At 43.8% G+C, this 18,986-nt stretch overlaps 1 protein-coding gene across 2 annotated transcripts in view; it reads left to right on the plus strand.

Annotated features, from left to right (window-relative positions):
• Nucleotides 1-13,807: 13,807 nt before the first annotated feature.
• The window catches only part of LOC124588712 (extracellular sulfatase SULF-1 homolog), a 792,368-nt gene continuing 787,189 nt past the window's right edge, over nt 13,808-18,986 (plus strand). For both annotated transcript variants that reach the window (XM_047131489.1, XM_047131490.1), the window contains exon 1: nt 13,808-13,882. The gene's annotated coding sequence lies outside the window, so the exon portion shown is untranslated. The remainder of the gene's footprint in view (nt 13,883-18,986) is intronic.

Consider the following 18,986-nt stretch of genomic DNA (forward strand, 5'->3'; position numbering starts at 1 on the left):
TGATGACAAATTTTCAGTATGATTCAATGAATTAAAGTAGAATTCGATGATCCTTATGGACTGCCGCTTCTCTTTCCGTGCAAATCATGTTTATAATGTATTGATTGAACCGGCTGGACACGAGGATGGAATTGCTAAAACATACAATCACGATTACATTTTCCTATCTCTTAAATATCTGAAAAATTTCTTTCGTGTCGTCACATATTGATTCATGTTATTCAACAAATACAGAGGTAGTAAGCATAAAGAGTGTCCCCAGAAGGAATGGTGAGTATATGGGGAACGATCATTTGAAGCAAAAAACTTCGTTTGGAAATATGCCGTACCCCAAATTGTTTCCGAGATACAAAACATTTAATGTACATTGTTATTTATTTGCTATATTATTCAATACATTTTCAGACGTATATATGTACAACAGTTATTAAACGTAACAGTATACTTTTACAAAGCATCAGTTGTATTGCTTGTCTGAGTGCCTATGCACGTTCTCTAATGAGAACAGTAGCGTTCAAGAGGCGACCAAGCAGTTCATTCGTACACCCCAGACTTCATCGAGTCACACAAAAAAAGAAAAAAATCTGTTTCGTAAGTTCTGGCGACCTTGTGGCCAGTTAATTGTACAACCACGACCAATCCAGTGATTGAGATATTCTCTCATATGTCTGGTAAAATATGGAAGGGCTCCTTTATGCTGAAAGTACACTGCAGTCCCTGTAACCTCAAGGTGCTGTTCGCTCTTTTAAAACGACTGGACTTATCAACATTTTTCCGATCATGCCGCACCAAACATTGATGGAAAAACGAACCTGGAAATCGATATCCACTTTAGCGGGTAGATTTTCCTACGAACGTTTATTGTTAATTCCATTCTGTGTACAGGCGGCTTTATCGGTGAATGAATAATGGAAGCAAATGACGATTGTCATTTAAACAGTGACCAAATTCAAATCGTGTGGTATTGTCGCCAACGTGAAGATTGTGGACATACTGTGTATAAAATGGGTACAAATCTTCCTCATGTAACGTTTGCTATACATGGATTCGTGCGGTACTGGTACGTGCAGAAAGTCGCCGTCTGCTGGTGGTAGTACTAAGCCGCAGCATTGCGGTTCCTGCACAGATTGTTGAACCAACTGCAGAGAGGAAAAATGACAACTTCTAAGAAAACCTGTTTGTTGCAAATTTTTACCAAGGACAACTACGTGTCCAAGGGGCTAGTTTAATAGCAGAAAGGCATCCCGGTGAAAAGGGATGAATGCGACGAGGTAGGTAGGGCTAAAATAAAACGTCAAATAGTTTGGTTGGTTAAGACATACTTGCCCGCAACTAGCCCAGAAACAAATGTACGTAAAATGTGTTCTGCCTGGGAAATCATTTAGAGTAGGTCATATATCAATAGGAAGATTTAGCTGCAAATGAGCGCTCCTGTCACATCCATGAATATTGACCATTCCTCCTCTTTAGGTACTTCGAGTGCTATGGTGGGTCTTCCCTCTACGTGGTTGCGACAATGTTTCACTACGCTATTCATACAATTTACCTGCATTTCCCTTTACCTATCCAGTCACAAAAATGGTTCAAATGGCGCTGAGCACTATCGAACTTAACATCTGAGGCCGTCAGTCCCCTAGAACTTAGAACTACTTAAACCTAACTAACCTAAGGACATCACAGACATCCATGCCCGAGGCAGGATTCGAACCAGTGACCGTAGCATTCGTGCGGTTTCGCATTGAAGCGCCTAGAACCGCTCGGCCACCGCTATTCAATCACAGATGAGGGAAAGAAAAACATAAGTGCAAAGAAGGTAACAGCGAAGAAACCATGGGTAACAGAAGAAATACTTCAGTTGATCGATGAAAGAAGGAAGTACGAAAATATTCAGGGATATTTAGGATACAGAAATACAGGTCACTGAAGAATGAAATAAATAGGAAATGCGGGGCAGTTAAGATGGAATGGATGCATGAAAAATGTAAAGAAATCGAAAAAGTAATTGTCGAAAGGACTGACTCAGCATATAGAAAAGTGAAAACAAGGCAAGGGTAGTGCATTGTTAAATGCAGAGGAGAGAGCGGACAGACGGAAACAATACACTGCAGGCCTCTATGAGGTAGAAGATTTGTCTGAAGAAGAAGAAACAGACGATTTAGAAGAGGTAGGGGATACAGTATTACAGTCAGAATTTTAAAAGAGCTTTGGAGGTCTTAAGATCAAATAAGGCAGAAGGGATAGCATCCAAGTTGCTGACCAGAATAATACACAGAAGAATGGAAAAAAATTGAGGATGTGTTGGATGACTATCAGTATGCCTTTAGGAAAGGTAAAGTCACCAGAGAGGCAATTCTGACGTTGCGGTTGATGATGGAGGCAAGGCTAAACAAAAATCAAGACACGCGCATAGGATTTGTCGACCTGGAAAAAGCGTTCGACAATGTAAAATGGTGCAAGATGTTCGACATTCTGAGAAAAATAGCGGTGAGCTATAGGGAGAAATGGTTCAAATGGCTCTGAGTACTATGGGAGTTAACATCCCAGGTCATCAGTCCCCTAGAACTTAGTACTACTTAAACCTAATTAACCTAAGGATATCACACACATGCATGCCCGAGGCAGGATTCGATCCTGCGACCGTAGTATAGGGAGACACGTGTAATATACAATACGTACAGGAGCCAAAAGGGAATAATAAGAGTGGACGACGAAGAACGAAGTGCTCGCATTAAAAAGGCTATAGTCTTTCGCCCCCTTCTGTTCAATCTGTACAGCGAAGAAGCAATGATGAAAATAAAAGAAAGGTTCAGGAGTGGGATTAAAGTTCGAGAAGAAAAGATATCAGTAATACGATTCGCTGATGACATTTATATATGGAATGAACAGTCTAATTAGTACAGAATATAGATTGAGAATAATCGAAGAAAGACGAATGTAATGAGAAGTAGCAGAAATGAGAATAGCGAGAAGTTTAACATCAGGATTAATGGCCATGAAATAGATGAAGTAAGGCGTTGTGCTCCCTACGCAGGAAAATAGCCAATCGTTTGCGCACAGCATTGTATGGTAGTGAAATGTGGACTGTGGGAAAACCGGAACAGAAGAGGATCGAAGCGTTTGAAATGTGGTGCTACAGACGAATGTTGAAAATTAGGTGGACTGATAAGGTAATGATGTTCTGCACAGGATTGGAGAGGAAAGGGATATGTGGGAAACGCTGACAAGGAGAAGAGAGAGGATGATAGGACATCTGTTAAGACATCAGGGAATGACTTCCATGGTACTAGAGGGAACTGTAGAGGGCAAAAAGTGTAGAGGAAGACAGAGATTGCTATACATCCAGCAAATATTGAGGACGTGGATTGAAAGTGCTACTCTGAAATGAAGAGGTTGGCGCAGGAGAGGAATTCGTGGCGGGCCGCATCAAACCAGTCAGAAGCCTGATGACTCGGAAAGAAATTCCTTTCTAGTTATACTCTTGCGTTAGTCCTGTTTGATTTTATGTTGATGACCCAGTGCTCACCTGTCCTGAAATCACTATGAAAACACATTACTAGTTGTTTTATGACATGCTTGTGAGCCTTCATTTAAGTGATAACGCGGTACTGATGTTTAAATTGTCGAAAGATATCCGAGGTGAAAGTGCAGTGCTCCTCACTGCGTACTCGTGCATCACGTACTTGTGTCATAGTGTTAGCGGTACCAGCCCTATGATTATTTTCGGATAACAATCACGTTGTCCATAGGAAACTACTGTTGCCATACATCAGCGAAGAAAACTAGGAGACATTATTTACGCTTACCTTCCTGCATGGTAGAGTCGTACTGCATCTAGATAAAGCTTTTAATTGTATGGCATTGACGTTTCACTTCGTTTACTTATGAACTATCGTCTCTGGGCGTTTGGCGTAATATACGTTTTTGTTTTTTAAAACGTTTACCAGGCATGTGACTACATAAGTTAGTTTTCTACGTAGGAAATATAGCGTTAGTATCCATTTATCAGCTTAGAAATAATTTTCGGGGCCGATGTTAATTAAAATATTATAACATTTTGCAGCCAGCCGGGGTGACCGAACGGTTCTAGGCGCTTCAGTCCGGAACCGCGCGACTGCTACTGTCGCAGGTTCGAATCCTGCCTCGGGCATGAACGTATGTGATGTCCTTAGGTTAGTTAGGTTTAAGTAGTTCTAAGTTCTAAGGGACTGATGACCTCCGATGTTAAGTCCCATAGTGCTCAGAGCCATGTGAACCATGTGTGTACTGTTTTGGTTTGTTTGTCGCATGTTTGCTCGTGTGAGCCATCGATATCAACTACAGGCCAACATTACTTTGTGCAAGTATGCACGTATCGTTCTCGAGACAAGACGAACGTTTGGCACATTGCACTACCTACCGCGAGCAGTCCAATATGTATTAACATATTCATGTTAATGGATCACAACGCTGGCCTTCGAATGAATGACTGACCTCACTGGTCCATGTCTTTATGGATAAAACTGTCACAAGGGACAAAGCTGATTATTTATGAATTAGTTCACGGTTCTACGAACATGTAGGCTTTTTCGAAGGGTTGTACTAATTAATTCTCCGAATTCCCAGCATGCTGAGATGTTGAAGGGTTAGCAACTTCTGAGACTATTTCACTATGACAAACAGCCAAAGTTGCAAAACAGCTCTTCTTTATTACTTGGTGATGACCAGTTTCATGTTTTTATTCGTAACTCACTCTCAAATCATTTATCCGATCAGAATAAATATTACTCCACATAGCAAACAATCATCACAATCGTTACCCAAGAGAGTACAATGCAAGTGATCATGAAACCGGATACAAACAGAAAAAAACTGATAGAAACAGAAAACTTTTGTACCCGGTTTCACGATCACTTGCATGGTCCTCACTTGGATAACGATTGTCATGACGTTTTGCTATGTGGAGTAACATTTATTCTAATTGGATGGATGATCTGAGTGTGGGTTAGGGATAAAAATCAGTTGACTTCGCGTAAAGAATGCACCGCTTCACGATTATATTTTGTAATAACAAGACTTTTTGTGTGCTCATCTTCCGCAGAAAGCACAGAAATACTCGTTTTGTAAATAAAATAGCCTTTTGTTGCTGCAACTTAATTCATTTTTCCTAGACTCGTTTCGCCGTTTTCATGCTCTTAGGCATCTTCAGTGGGATCTATATTTTGTTATTTTTAGATTATCAAACAGTTCACGTGGCGTTTTTTTTATGTAAATGAGTGTGAAAAAGTTGGGAGTACAAAATTGTGCTTATGTTACGGAAATAAAATGGTAGTGCGACCTCCAGACGAGATGAGAGGAAAAGCAGACCACAGGAAACTGTAAGTAATTACTTATTTACACAAAAAAAACGCAGCGTGAAGTGTCTGATAATATAAAAGTAACAAAATTGTATCATTATAGATCCCACTGAAGATGCCTTCAAGCAAGAAAAAGACGAAACGCTTCTGGGAAAACTAAATTAAGTGCAGCAAGAAAAGGGGGCTTTATTTACAAAATAAATATTTCATAATATTCGAAGTCCCTTGTAGCTAGCGTTCTATATTGCAGAAATTAGCCACGTATACCCAAGATGTACGTTGAGATCAGAAACGGAAGGGGAGAGAGAGAGAGAGAGAGAGAGAGAGAGAGAGAGAGAGAGAGAGAGGCGGGGAGACGAAGAGAGGAAAGAGAAGTAGGGAACATGGTGCTATCCTAGTTTCTGATTGGGCTGTCTAGAGTCGGCAAACCGAAGCCCCAGCGGTGTTACACTGGCAGCAGTCATAAACCCGAGATTGACTGGAGTGGCATGGTGCACCCGCTTCGGGCTGGCCAGGTTTACAGAGCTCCACGTCACGCTATGGCTGCCCGCCGTGGTCTCTTAATACCGGCTCGCGCGCTGCCCGGTCCTGCGCTTGGGTTTGTTTAATGAGGCTGCGAGGTGCTCCGAATTACCCGCGTCCCGGCGCGGCGGCGACTACATTAATACCGGAAATTTACCGCCGCGCCCGCGCCGTAAATAACTTTAACGCTCCGGCGAAACGCGCTGTCACTCGCGGGCTGCCGTAACTCGTGCCCAGAAAGCAGCAACACTTGTTCCCTCGCACCTGCCCTCCTCCTCTGTCATCCGCCCAATGCGTCCAGCAATAGGCCTATTTCTCTGCGCCAACTGCTTTGAGCCAACAAGGTGAGTGGTAAATTTCTGAGGCGTTTGTTCATACACATCAAAAAGAGTTTTGCACCACCTCGGTTCCGAGAGTTCCGGAACCTGTACAGAAAATTGGAACTGAGATCGACATAAACATCATTTCCGCCCTTTTTATTGCTAATGAAAACCACACATTGCATGTTGTATCACCATACAGATAGACCTTCAAACGTGGTGTTACAGACTGATGTACACACCGGTACCTCTAATACCCAGTAGCACGTCCTCTTGCATTGATGCATGACTGAATTCGTCGTGGCATACTATCCACTAGTTCATCAACGCACTGTTGGTCCACATTCTCCCACTCCTCAACGGCGATTCGGCGTAGATCCCTCAGAGTGGTTGGTGGGACACGTCGTCCATAAACAGCCCTATTCAATCTATCCCAGGCATGTTCGATAGGGTTCATGTCTGGCGAACATTTGTCCACTCTAGTCGAGCGATGTCGTTATCCCGTAGGAAGTCATTCACGAGATGTGCACGATGGGGGGCGCGAACTGTCGTACATGAAGACGAATGCCTCGCCAATATGCTGCCGATATGGTTGCAGTATCGGTCGGAGGATGGCATTCACGTATCGTACAGCCGTTACAGTGCCTTCCATTACCACCAGCGGCGTACGTCGGCCCCAAATAATGCCACCCGAAAACAGCAGGGAACCTCCACCTAACTGCACTCGCTGGACAGCGTGTCTAAGGCGCCGGCGTGACCGGTTTGCCTCCAAACACGTGTGATTGAAATATATGCGACACTCACCGTTGAAGAGAACAATTCGGATATTGTTGAGCCCATCTGTACCGCGCTACATGGTGTCGTGGTTGCAAAAATGGACCTCGTCATGGACGTCGGGAGTGACGTTGTGTATCATGCAGCCTGTTCCGCACAGTTTGAGTCGTAACACGACTTCCTGTGGCTACACGAAAAGTATGATTCAACATGGTGGCGTAGCTGTCAGGGTTCCTCCGAGCCATAATCCGTAGGTAGCGGTCATGCACTGCATTAGTGGCCCTTGGGCGGCCTGAGTGAGGCTTGTCATCGACAGTTCCTGTCTCTCTGTATCTCCTCCATGTTCGAAAAACATCGCTTTGGTTCACTCCGAGACGGCTGGACACTTGCCTTGTTGAGAGCCCTTCCTGGCACAAAGTAACAATGCGGACGCGATCAAACCGTGGTATTGACAGTCTAGACATGGTTGAACTACAAACAACACAAGCCGTGTATTTCCTTGTGGAATGTCTAATCGGCTTTCGGGCCCCCTTCGTCTAATAGGCGCTGCTCATGCATGGTTGTGTAAATCTTGGGACTAGTTTAGCGACATCTGTGAACAGTCAAAGGGATTGTGTCTGCGATACAATATCCACAGTCATTATCTTCAGGAGTTCTGGGAACCGGGCTGATGCAAAACTTTTTTTTGATATGTGTTTAAATGGCCATATTTTTGCCCATCGCATACTAGAATGTGCACCAATGTTCTTTTTCGAGTGTATTAGCGAGAAAAAGCTTCAGAAATCGGTAGACGGTTTTACAATCCTGCGCTCTATTCAACCGAATTATGATAAACTGAAAATGAATAAAGTAAATCCGGATGGGTATGTAGTTTAAAGTTACTAATGAAGCTTGTGTTGAGTAAAAATGTTTAGATGCATATGCACTATATGATCAAAGTATCCAGAGACCTATGAGTGGGCATTAATTTGGAGTGTGCCCACCCTTTGCCCTTATGACAGCTTTAACTCTACTGGGGAAACTTCTAATAAGTCTTTGGAGGAATGGCGCCCACTCCTACCGAAACCATAAAAGGTATGATGTTGGACGCAAGGGTCTGGAGCTAAGTTGCGTTCTAGTTCATTACAGGGGTGATTGGGTTCAGGTCCGAACGCTGATAGGCCAATCCATTTCAGAACTGTTAACTCCCACAGGCGATTTTTTCACAGATGCTGCTTTATAACAGGGTCAATTGTCATGCTGATACATCAGTCATGTCTTCGAGCTGTTCCTCTACTGTATACAGTACAAGAAGCTGTGAAATTTGTTCTTATCGTTTATGCTTTAGCGTTTTCTATATAGCATGAAGATGAGTGAGAAGTAGCGGTGGGAGAGTGTTGTGCTAACCGCATCCCTGTCCGTATCCACATCTGGTGACGCGGCGGCAACCACCGTTGAGCCTTCAAGGCCTATTCCGACGCTGTTTTTTTGTATTATAGCGCAATAACGAGACCACATCCTAACCACGAAAACCCGCATGCCATAACACGACCTCCCCTGTACTTGACTATTGGCACCAGTGCGTAATTTCTAAAATTTTGAGAACCGGGACTCGCATCTTGAAGCAAAGCTCTCCACGCCCCCGCGCCTCCCCCTGCGATATGTACCGATCACAACTTCGGAACGAAGCTCAGCTTATCTTGGGTATAGCGCACACGTACACACACACACACACACACACACACACACACACACACACACACAGTATCTCGCTCCACGCCGCTGCCCACCGCATCACATTGCTCGCCCACTTTCACGTTCGGTAGTGCCGGCGCATCGGCAAATACAGTTCCTTCACGATTGAAAACACTTCTACTATTTTAAATCTCCGGTGCCGACTTATTTCAGTTAGTTGGAAAAATATTCTGTGAGATGTGGCGGAACGCCGAAATGAAGCCCTGTTTGGCACTTGACATGATGAGGTAACGTCCTTCACGCATTTGACAAACCCAAACCCTCCATCGGATTTCCGCAGGGTACAGCGTGGTTGCTCACTCCAAACCACTCGTGCCCAGTCATCCACTGTCCAGTGGCGTTTCTCTTTTAACCACTTCGACCGCCACTTAGCACTGATTATAGAAATCTGTGGCCTACGAAGAGCTGCCCGTTCTTTGTAACTCTCTATGCACTGTCCTTGTGCTAGATGGACAACTGGTAGCAATTTGATTCCTTCCGCTGATTTCATGTGACTTTTTAAAATCACCCTCCGCTATCCCCGACGGTTCCTCCCTGCCAGTACATGGTGTAACTGTGGGTATTCATTCGTGTTTCCACTACACAGTCACGTCATGAAATGCCAATTTGAGCGTCTTTAAAAGGGTTGAAATTTTCCTGACAGATTTGTTACCCAGCTGACATCCACTGAATAGTCGACGTTCGAGGTTACTGACAGACCATTCTAATGTTATTGCTTCGCTACTGTGAGGTCAATGCTTTCTGCTTCCTTTTATACTGTTGGGTCCGTCTCATGTGACATGTACTGAGCAGTTCCGTATTACGTAGTGGTGTCCGGATACCTTTTTTTCAAATGGCTCTGAGCACTATGGGACTTAACATCTGTGGTCATCAGTCCTCTAGAACTTAGAACTACTTAAACCTAACTAACCTAAGGACATCACACACATCCATGCCCGAGGCAGTATTCGATCCTGCGACCGTAGCGGGCACACGGTTCCAGACTGAAGCGCCTAGAACCGCACGGCCACACCAGCCGGCGGATACCTTTTATAAAATGGTGTAGAAAAGTGAAAAAAAGGATGTCAATTTTATGGGTCAGTATATGTTTATTACAATGGCTACAGAATGAATGAGTCACGAAAGTTAAACCAGATGGGAAATGCTTCTATCGAGTACTGAGCAACGACATGAGAAGGATGACCATACGGTTTGTAAAACAATTGCATATATTCAGCGAATATGAAATCGACTGAAAGCGGTCATACGCGTAACATAAATTGAACTCTCTCTGAACATTTAACTGAAGTGTTCCGAAGGATATTCTTTTAGTATAACTTTGTTTTTTGGGGGCACAAAATTCGCTACATGGGCTGATCACTCACTCGCAAATTTGCAGGAGAAAGCCCCAAACAGTTATCAGAATTATGTTGTAAAAAAAATGTTGATGATACAATAATCTCGTTTGACGTTACGACAGAAAAAAATTGCAAGTCAACCTTTTGCTGCAACGCAGCACCCCTGCTCCCCCCCCCCCCCCCCCCTCCCCCGCGCCACTCCCCACCATCCGAAAAAGTATGGTACTTTCCTTGCTGTTCTCGACATCGTCCAGCGTCTATATATGACTTACGGATCGGTGCCGCAATACGTGTATTGAGCTATCCACTATCACTGACATTCCCTCCCTTTCTCTACTGTATTCCTCGCTTTTGAGTTTAGTAGCCCTTGTAAAAGTTTGCGCTTAGCTCTATACACAAAAATTTTGAATGAAATGAGCAGCTGAGGGGACCGAGTCACTGACATCGTGGCGGCGTGTTACGAACATCGGCAGTTTTCCCGAAACTTTAGAAACTAGGTAAGTAGCGTGGGGACACAACTAGCAGACTGGCAGTTAATTAAAGAAGAAAGCGTGAATGGAAGTTCAATGACATTTGTGTCGATTTCAAATAACCTTTCCTTCAGACAAATGAACAATTCAACAAAGTTAATACTTCTGTAATTGCTCATGGAACCAGAATTTCAAGTCTCATTGCTCCTAAACAGGAGTCAACTCCGTTAATAGATACATTGCCTCAAAATCTATTCTTTATAGGTTATTCTAAGAACACGCAACTGTCGTCAGTCACCATTTCTATATCATCTTAGTATTTAAGTTCCATAGATTATGCAATTAACAACCAATAGCCGGCCGCTGTGACCGAGCTATTCTAGGCGCTTCAGTCTGGAATCCTGCCTCGGGCATGGATGTGTGTGATGTCCTTAGGTTAGTTAGGTTTGAGTAGTTCTAAGGGACTGATGACGTCAGATGTTAAGTCCGATAGTGCTTAGAACCATTTGAACCATTTGAACAACCAATACAGCTTCGAGTTTGACACGGCTTATACAAATATTGAATGAAACGAGCAGTCGCTGAGAATGACTCAAGTAGAAAAAATCAAGTAACTATGAGCAATACAAGACGAAATTTGATACCAAACGGCACGATGTACAGGACAAACTAATATGTTCATGGAGGAATAGTAGAAGGAAAGTAATTGTAGAGAAAGACAAAGGTTATTTCATATCCCACTACGAGTCTGTATCTGGCGATTCACGTATTCACGGGATTAAATAGCCCTGAAATGAATTAGACTGTAGGACTGAAAAAGGGAAACAAATGCTAGTAACACTTGAACAGGCACACAAAGGAATCATTTACTCAGATGTAGGGATCAGGGGCACTAGATACATTTAGCTATCACACGTCTTCGGATTTCGCCTGAGTTACTGCTTAATGTTTTCCCCGTCGGGAAGGTGCAGACAGGGCGCTGTTAGACGGCGCCGGACGTGTGTATTTACTTTGGCGACACGACAAACAGCAAGCACCGTGCTCAGAGTGGATCCGCGCATGCGCAGAGCGCCGACCCTGGCCCTGAGTGGCGGCGCGTGTTTACAAACAAACGCTGCGCCGCGCCCGCCCGTGTCCCTGGCAGCTCGCCTTCAACGGCGTGCTCTGGCAACGGGCCCTCGTTGAGGCCCGCCAACCAGGCCGACGACGCACGGCGCGCAGGGATCACGCCAGGCGGACCCCTTGTTAACAAGACCACAGGTTACCTCAGGATCTTATTCTTCACGTACAAAACTTGAAATTACCTAACTCCGCGTGCCACAGTTGCAGAAACGTAGGTAACTAATTGTCTCTCCGCTCCCTTAGCTGAACGGTCAGCGCTTCAGACTGACTGTCATGCAGCGGCCCCGGCCTAGATCCCCCGCCGGTCCGAAGTTTTTCTGCCCTCGGGGACGGGGTCTTGTGTTGTCCTCGTCATCATTGCAACATCATCAACACGCAATTCTCCCAATGCGGCATCAACTGAAAAGACTTGCAAACTCGGAGGCCGAACTCTCGGCCATCAGTGCCATACGATCATTTCATTTTTTTAAATTGTTAAAAAAAATGGCTCTGAGCACTATGGGACTTAACTTCTGAGGTCATCAGTCACCTAGAACTTAGAACTACTTAAACCTAACTAACCTAAGGACATCACACACAACCACGCCCGAGGCAGGATTCGAACCTGCAACCGTACCGGTCGTGCGGTTCCAGACTATAGCGCCTAGATCCGCTCGGCCACCCCGGCCGGCTCTAAAAATTTTCTATGGCGTATCGGCATTAAATTTAATGTACTACTCAACAACTGTAACCTGTCTGGTGAAAGAAAAGCTCTGTCGGTTAAAAGTGGGGTTGGCGCAGTGGTTCAGGCGACTACCGCAACCAATCATGGGACACCTTTTTCTGCACATCTCTGTGGCAACGCTTCATCGTTGCTACAGCACCACAGGCAGCTGTTGTTTCCAGCCACGTAGCTTCAGCACCGCCAGCAGTGTTTCGTGCTTCGCAGTTGAAAGATGGCAAGCAGCGCTCATCTTTCGCCGTGTAAAGTAGACGGTACTTAGCCTTTGAAATAAATTGCGTGTCTCGAAATCAAAATATTTCAGCTTCCCACGCAAAGGAAACCTTGATCACTTTGAACAGAAATAGTACGTTTGCTGAAAATGGAACATGTTTCCCGGTTGAGAACGTGTTTGGGTGGAATATGGTTCAAATGGCTCTGAGCACTATGGGACTTAACTTCTGTGGTCATGAGTACCCTAGAACTTAGAACTACGTAAACATAACTAACCTAAGGACATCACACACATCCATGCCCGAGGCAGGATTCGAACCTGCGACCGTAGCGGTCGCGCGCTTCCAGCCTGTAGCGTCTAGAACCGCTCGGCCATCCCGGCCGGCTTGGGTGGAATAATACGGATGGAGACTCTACCAAAGCTTCCATTTACACTGTTCAATAACATTACTTTGCTCGTCTGCTAGCACGTAGAGTAACCGGAGTTGACAACACAATACACAAGTTTTTGAGTGAGCCAAGCAAATGCTGATAGTTTCCCATAGGAATCTCGAGGCAAACGGTATGCAGTATTCCCATCGCCAGTTGACGTAAGGAGGTTTAATGTAGTCCACACAACGAAAGAGATGATGCCATGCATGAAAAATTGTGTTTGGACCGTAAAATCTGAGGGCAAAGGAAATCACTTCGACGTCTTGATCCTACTCTTCCAGCCATATCAAGTACTTCCGGCAAATTTATGGCCTTCTAACAGTCTGAAACACTCCTTATCTTGCTGAAAGGCTCCGTTCTGCCAAGGATGAGAATAGGGACCTAATCCCAAGGGTGGAGCTAATGACCTAAAAAGATCAGTCAAGCAGGTCCCTCTCAAGAACTAAGTCATGACAACACTTGTATTCATTTGGCGTGATTGCAGAGTGTAGATTGTCTGCTGTTTATTGTTGGACATGCTGATGCTCGTCTTCTGTATGGTGTGCCAAATGTTACTGAACATGTGAACCCGTCACCGGCCAGCTGATGTACAGCTTCGACATTGTTGACTAAATTCGAGTCATTCTAAATGTATTTGTGATGTTGTGCAGGTTTTCTATCTATTAAGATTTTTAGTGCTGTTTGACTTACTTTTGTGTTTGACCAAGTGTTGAAATATTCCACTGACAATGATTCAAACGTTAGAAATGCAAAAATTAACTAATGTGAGAAAATTAGTGTTCTAAGGAAATCTTTATTTTTTCGTTTCAGGTTAATATCTCCGCGATTTTTCGTCAAACAGCAGAAGGGACATCCATCAGCCAACTCGTCACACTTGAGGACAGAAGGAAAAGCTGTTGTCCAGGTAGGTACTTCATTTTGTAACCATGCCACTACACGACAGCGAAAGTTTTATTTACGCGATGCTGTAGGCTATGTCAACATCCTGAACATTTTCTACTGTGAAATAATAAAATAATCTAAAACCTGTATGAACAAAAGTATAGATCACGTGCCCCCTACTAAATTGTTCATAAAATACTAAAAGGATATCACTCAGTTCTCTTCCGAAACTATGCCATCCTTCTGTAACCTTAAACGCGAATTTGTGTAAGTAATTAACGACACGATTTCTTTATTTCTACATTACCTTTATAATGCATTTGCAACGAGGCATTTATTCCAGCTCTCATAACTTTTCGAAGTTAGCAGCTCGTGACAGATCCAAGAGCTTTCCGTAGAGTTGTTTTATGAACACTTTACGGTTTCTGCAAGGAGAACTAAATGCATAGATCATTGGCAAAAGCCTCTTCGACAAGTAGCACTACTAGATATTCGTTAGGGTGCGTCATCAATCAGAAACCAAAGAAAAACAGGAGAATGTTTCTAGACATAACTACACGTGTCTTTAAAAATCCAATTTGGTAAAATTGCTTTTAAGACACAAAGGAATTACAAGGATTGGCTGCGAGTGGGCACTGATCCAAATCGGAGAGGAAAGTTGAAATTTGTGCCGTACCAGAATTCGAACTCTGACCTCCGGCTTACTAGGCAAATGTGCTGACCAGTCCGCCATCCGGAGACAGTGGTCGTCGCAACTACACGGAGTCCCTAACGCACCTCCCGTCAGACTCAAATTCTCAGCTTATCCACATAGCGCTAATGTTGTGCCCCGCGCCCATTATCCTCATAACTCGCGGCATTTCTCAATTCCCGTAAGAGCTCTAGGCTGGTGTGCATCTGCACTGAAGAGGTCTCTGGCCGTCCTCGCTTCAATGGTACATATTTGGTGTCTGTTTTTTTCGGACATGTCTGACAGAACAGACACCATATACATGATGAGAGGCACCCACATGCCTTGCTCATACTGTGGCATCAAGCAGTCAGGCCTGCAAGATGAGTGGTCTGCCAAGCGAGTGGATTCATTCTTATTTATCGAGTAACATGATCTCTCGTACTCACAATTTAGTTACAAATTATCCTCCTGTATGAATAACACGCAGCGGAAACACGCATCTGACTATCAGTAACTTACAGATCTCTGACTGTTCACTACGCACTGGCAATACCACATTTTCTTTCCTTTTTATTTAACGGCTTTTATCAACACGTGACCATCGCACAGAATACGAGTGGCGCACACATTATAAATTCTGGATATCATAACAACATATAATTCGAAGGAAAAGGCCACCAATCTTTTTCTTTTCACTGTCTTATTTATTCCGATAAATTCTATAACCTAAACACACAAATTCTATAACCTACAACAATAACACATGAGAAATTCCGCCCAGTGGGCATGGCTTAACATTGGTGATTCTCTACCTTATGGTCTCGTAATTATTTAACGCTACAGTGCACATTCTGGATAGGATGGTGGATCTTTTATTATTTCTCACACTTCGACTCTCACAATCATCATCACGAAACTTTCCTCCAGACCGAGCAGTACAAAAGGAACACGCATAGCCCACTAATCATTTGAAACTACCTCGCTACTCTCCCATGCAAACCACACATACCCAAATTACATGACATACACCACACTACAATATGAAATACTACACAGGGAATAGTCACCACATTATCACTTTCAGCTTTACCACTTCAATTAATATTTATCCCAGTTTCACACGACACTGCCCCGCTTCGTAATTATACTTTCCTACTATGAACTCTGGAGATATATGCATGTCTTCCTGTGCAATGCAAGCCAAGTGGCGTTGCTGGATAGACGGCCGACTCACCTTGCTTCTCTCTCAGAGTTTGAATCTAGCGTCACACGGAATCATATCACGCAAAGTAATATTAAGAACGTATTCATCACACACGCGAGTCCTCAACTGATACCATGGACGAGTACTTCTCTTTATCTTTTGTCTCATACACAGTTTGAGAATCACACAGTACCTACCACGTGGAAGTACTCGTCTCTAATTTCAAGTCCTGCACACGCCATTTCTTAAATATTTCAACTTATGGTATACACGCTATTTCTTAAATATTTCAGTTTATTGTACACACGCTAGTAATTCAGCTTAACTTAAGCACACAGAAGTATTTCAACTTATTGCTACACGTGGTTTCATTGTGACCATTGGTCACTTCCGAAGATTACTACAATCCCATTAATATTACCTGCCTGACATTTAATTCTCCCCACAAAAGTTCCTGAAATAGAGAAATTATTATTTCAAACTACTCTTAAATATTCCACATGCATACCATGTCTCCACTCTTTTGTCTTTACGGAGCACAACTAAGACAGGTCTTAACAGCACGAGATCCAGCGGCAGAGTGCTGAAACATGGCCGTTCTTCAGGTCATCTCGCACCTCTGTCGAGGTGGGGGAAGACCATGCTACCGTATTGGTCAGCCACATTTCAGGCGCTCAAAGCTCCGGTAAGTTTCATCTCTTTGGTACCACCAAAGGTGGCCAAAGGATCGTCTCAAAGATGATCATATACTCACATTCACTATCTCCGGTTAGCAGACGACCATACATTCATTTATTTCACAGATCTCACCGAACTGGATGTAGGGATTTATTTTGTGGGAGTGCACATGTGATCAATTAAATAAATAAATTGCCATTCTTTCCCACACTGGTATCCGGCTTTGCTGTATTAATTGAAACTGAGTTATTATTAGAAAAAATATGTTGTTCAGACAAGAATAATGAGGTATGTTGTACCTATTTTCAATGTCGGGTGGTACTGTACCCTTTCAATGAAACTAATTTTCTTTACATTAAAAAAATTGTATTTTCTGTTGTTTCATCCAGTTATCATTTCCCATTTCTAGGATTAGGGAATTACGTGAGTTGATGTTGCAAATGCAATGCAATGCGCGCAGGGAATAATAAACCACTGAGAACATCCGAGTTAATGACCAAATTCATAACATGTATTTACAATATTCCACATTAAATGCTGAACATAATTATAATTTTCTCATCGCAGATTTTGTGGATTTTGCTATTGAAAATGGAAATGAGCGTTTGGAGTCATTGACCGGGAGGCCCCTTGTGGGGCAGGTCCAGCCGCCTTGGTGCAGGTCTTATTACATTCGACGCCACATTGGGCGACCTGCGCGTCAGATGGGGATGAAATGATAATGAAGACAACACAATACCCAGTCCCTGAGCGGAGAAAATCGCCGACCCAGCCGGGAATCGAACCAGGGCCCTTAGGACGGCAATCTGTCACGCTGACCACTCAGCTATCGGGGTGGACGATTTTGTCATTTAAAACGATTTTTGACATGTGTGGTTCTTTTCAGAACACTTTTCTTTTTTGATAACGAAGAAACAAATAGAACGTACTCTAAATTATATTCGTTATCTCGGCTACTGGTAATATAATACTATTGAATAAATTAAACAAAAAACTCTAATGACTCATTCGATTAACGGTAGCATAAAGCTGTAAGAAACAGTGAAAAACCGATGACGTTTCTGGAGTCACATTTCTCAGTAATTGGAAAGAGAAAATTGATAACGTAAAAACTTCAGTGCTGCAGAACGTACATCGTGTTCTGGAATTTTTTGATACAAAAAATATGTTTTCTCCACAAAAATGTGAGTGGGAGAGAAGACGAGTTTTGAAACAATGCAGCTTTTTGCAGAAACCAGTTTCTCACCAGAAGTACAGAGTTTCCAAGAATCCGGTCTCGCCGGGCGTCGAACCTGTCCCGGCTGTTACTCCGGCTGCAGTCCGTGCTGGGAGGAAGGGCCGTTGTCAGTCGTGTTCAGGCGCTGCGCGCTGCACACCCGAGAGCGAAACTACGCGTGCAAACTCTGGGCGAAACTGCGTATGTGGGTTGGCGGTATGTGGAACACAAGAAAACTCCGAACATTTTTCTGAAGTAATTGGAAAATTTCTTGTGTCGCTGGAATATGGATAGCTTGGGATGCACACAGATATGATATTAGCTTCTGAAGTCACTTGTCCGCCGTTGTGCATCCCTCTACATTTCACCTAAAATCAGCAAATTTATGTCCTATTCCGTTCTAAAACCGACCGAGGGAAAAATGACTGACTGTCTATATGCACGTTTACGCACATTGACTTGCTCTAGATACTCACTGATGTACTTTTAATCGGATATTATCGGTTTTTTCCTCTTTATTAAGGTCGTCATCTTGCATTATCTACAGTGGTGTACACAACTTAAGAACGAAAGTACTTCCGCATGATGGGTCGCTGCCAGGTAACATACAATAGTCGATGAAGCTTGGACCATACATAGAGCAGTACAGAAAGTAATGGAAAAAGATGTAAATGAGCGTTTGGCATTGTTGGCCGGAAGGGCCCATTGGGGGAGTTCGGCCGCCGTATTGCAAGTCCCTTTTAGTTGACGCGACTTCTGCGACTTGCGGGTCAATAATGATAAAGGACACACAAAACCCAGTCCCCTGCCGGGAATCGAACCCGGGCCCCCTGTGTGATAAGCGGAAACGCTACCGCTACGCTACGGAGGCGGACACAGGATTTAATTAAAAGAAAGGAAAGAAACATTTATTCACAGACAGTAAGTACACTGAAGTCACCGCAATTTGTGATAGTCTCCTGGACGTTGCAACAGGAGAGAGCCGGTTCTATATAGGACTTACACCAACGCGTGCTCTGCAGCGTACTCCCATGTTGGCCACAAGATCAGTAACGAGTTCCTCTCTTAGGGCGTTCCATTCCTCCACCAACGGGGTTGACAACTGCGGGACTGTCGTCGGTTCATGTGCATGCGTTGCAATGCGTCTGCACAACGCCTCCCACGTGTTCTCGGTGGAATTTAAGTCAGGGCAACGGACAGGCCACTACATTTGCCGAATATCCTCTCGTTGCAACAGGACCTCCAGTTTCGCCGCTCGTTATGGTCGCACTTTGTCATCGAGTCCTAATGCACAACTGAAAAGACATACACGTGGAAGGAGTAGAGTAACATAATAACATTGAATGGTGAGAATA

This window comes from Schistocerca americana, chromosome 2, assembly GCF_021461395.2.
Source record: "Schistocerca americana isolate TAMUIC-IGC-003095 chromosome 2, iqSchAmer2.1, whole genome shotgun sequence".
NCBI classification, from domain to species: Eukaryota; Metazoa; Arthropoda; class Insecta; order Orthoptera; family Acrididae; genus Schistocerca; species Schistocerca americana.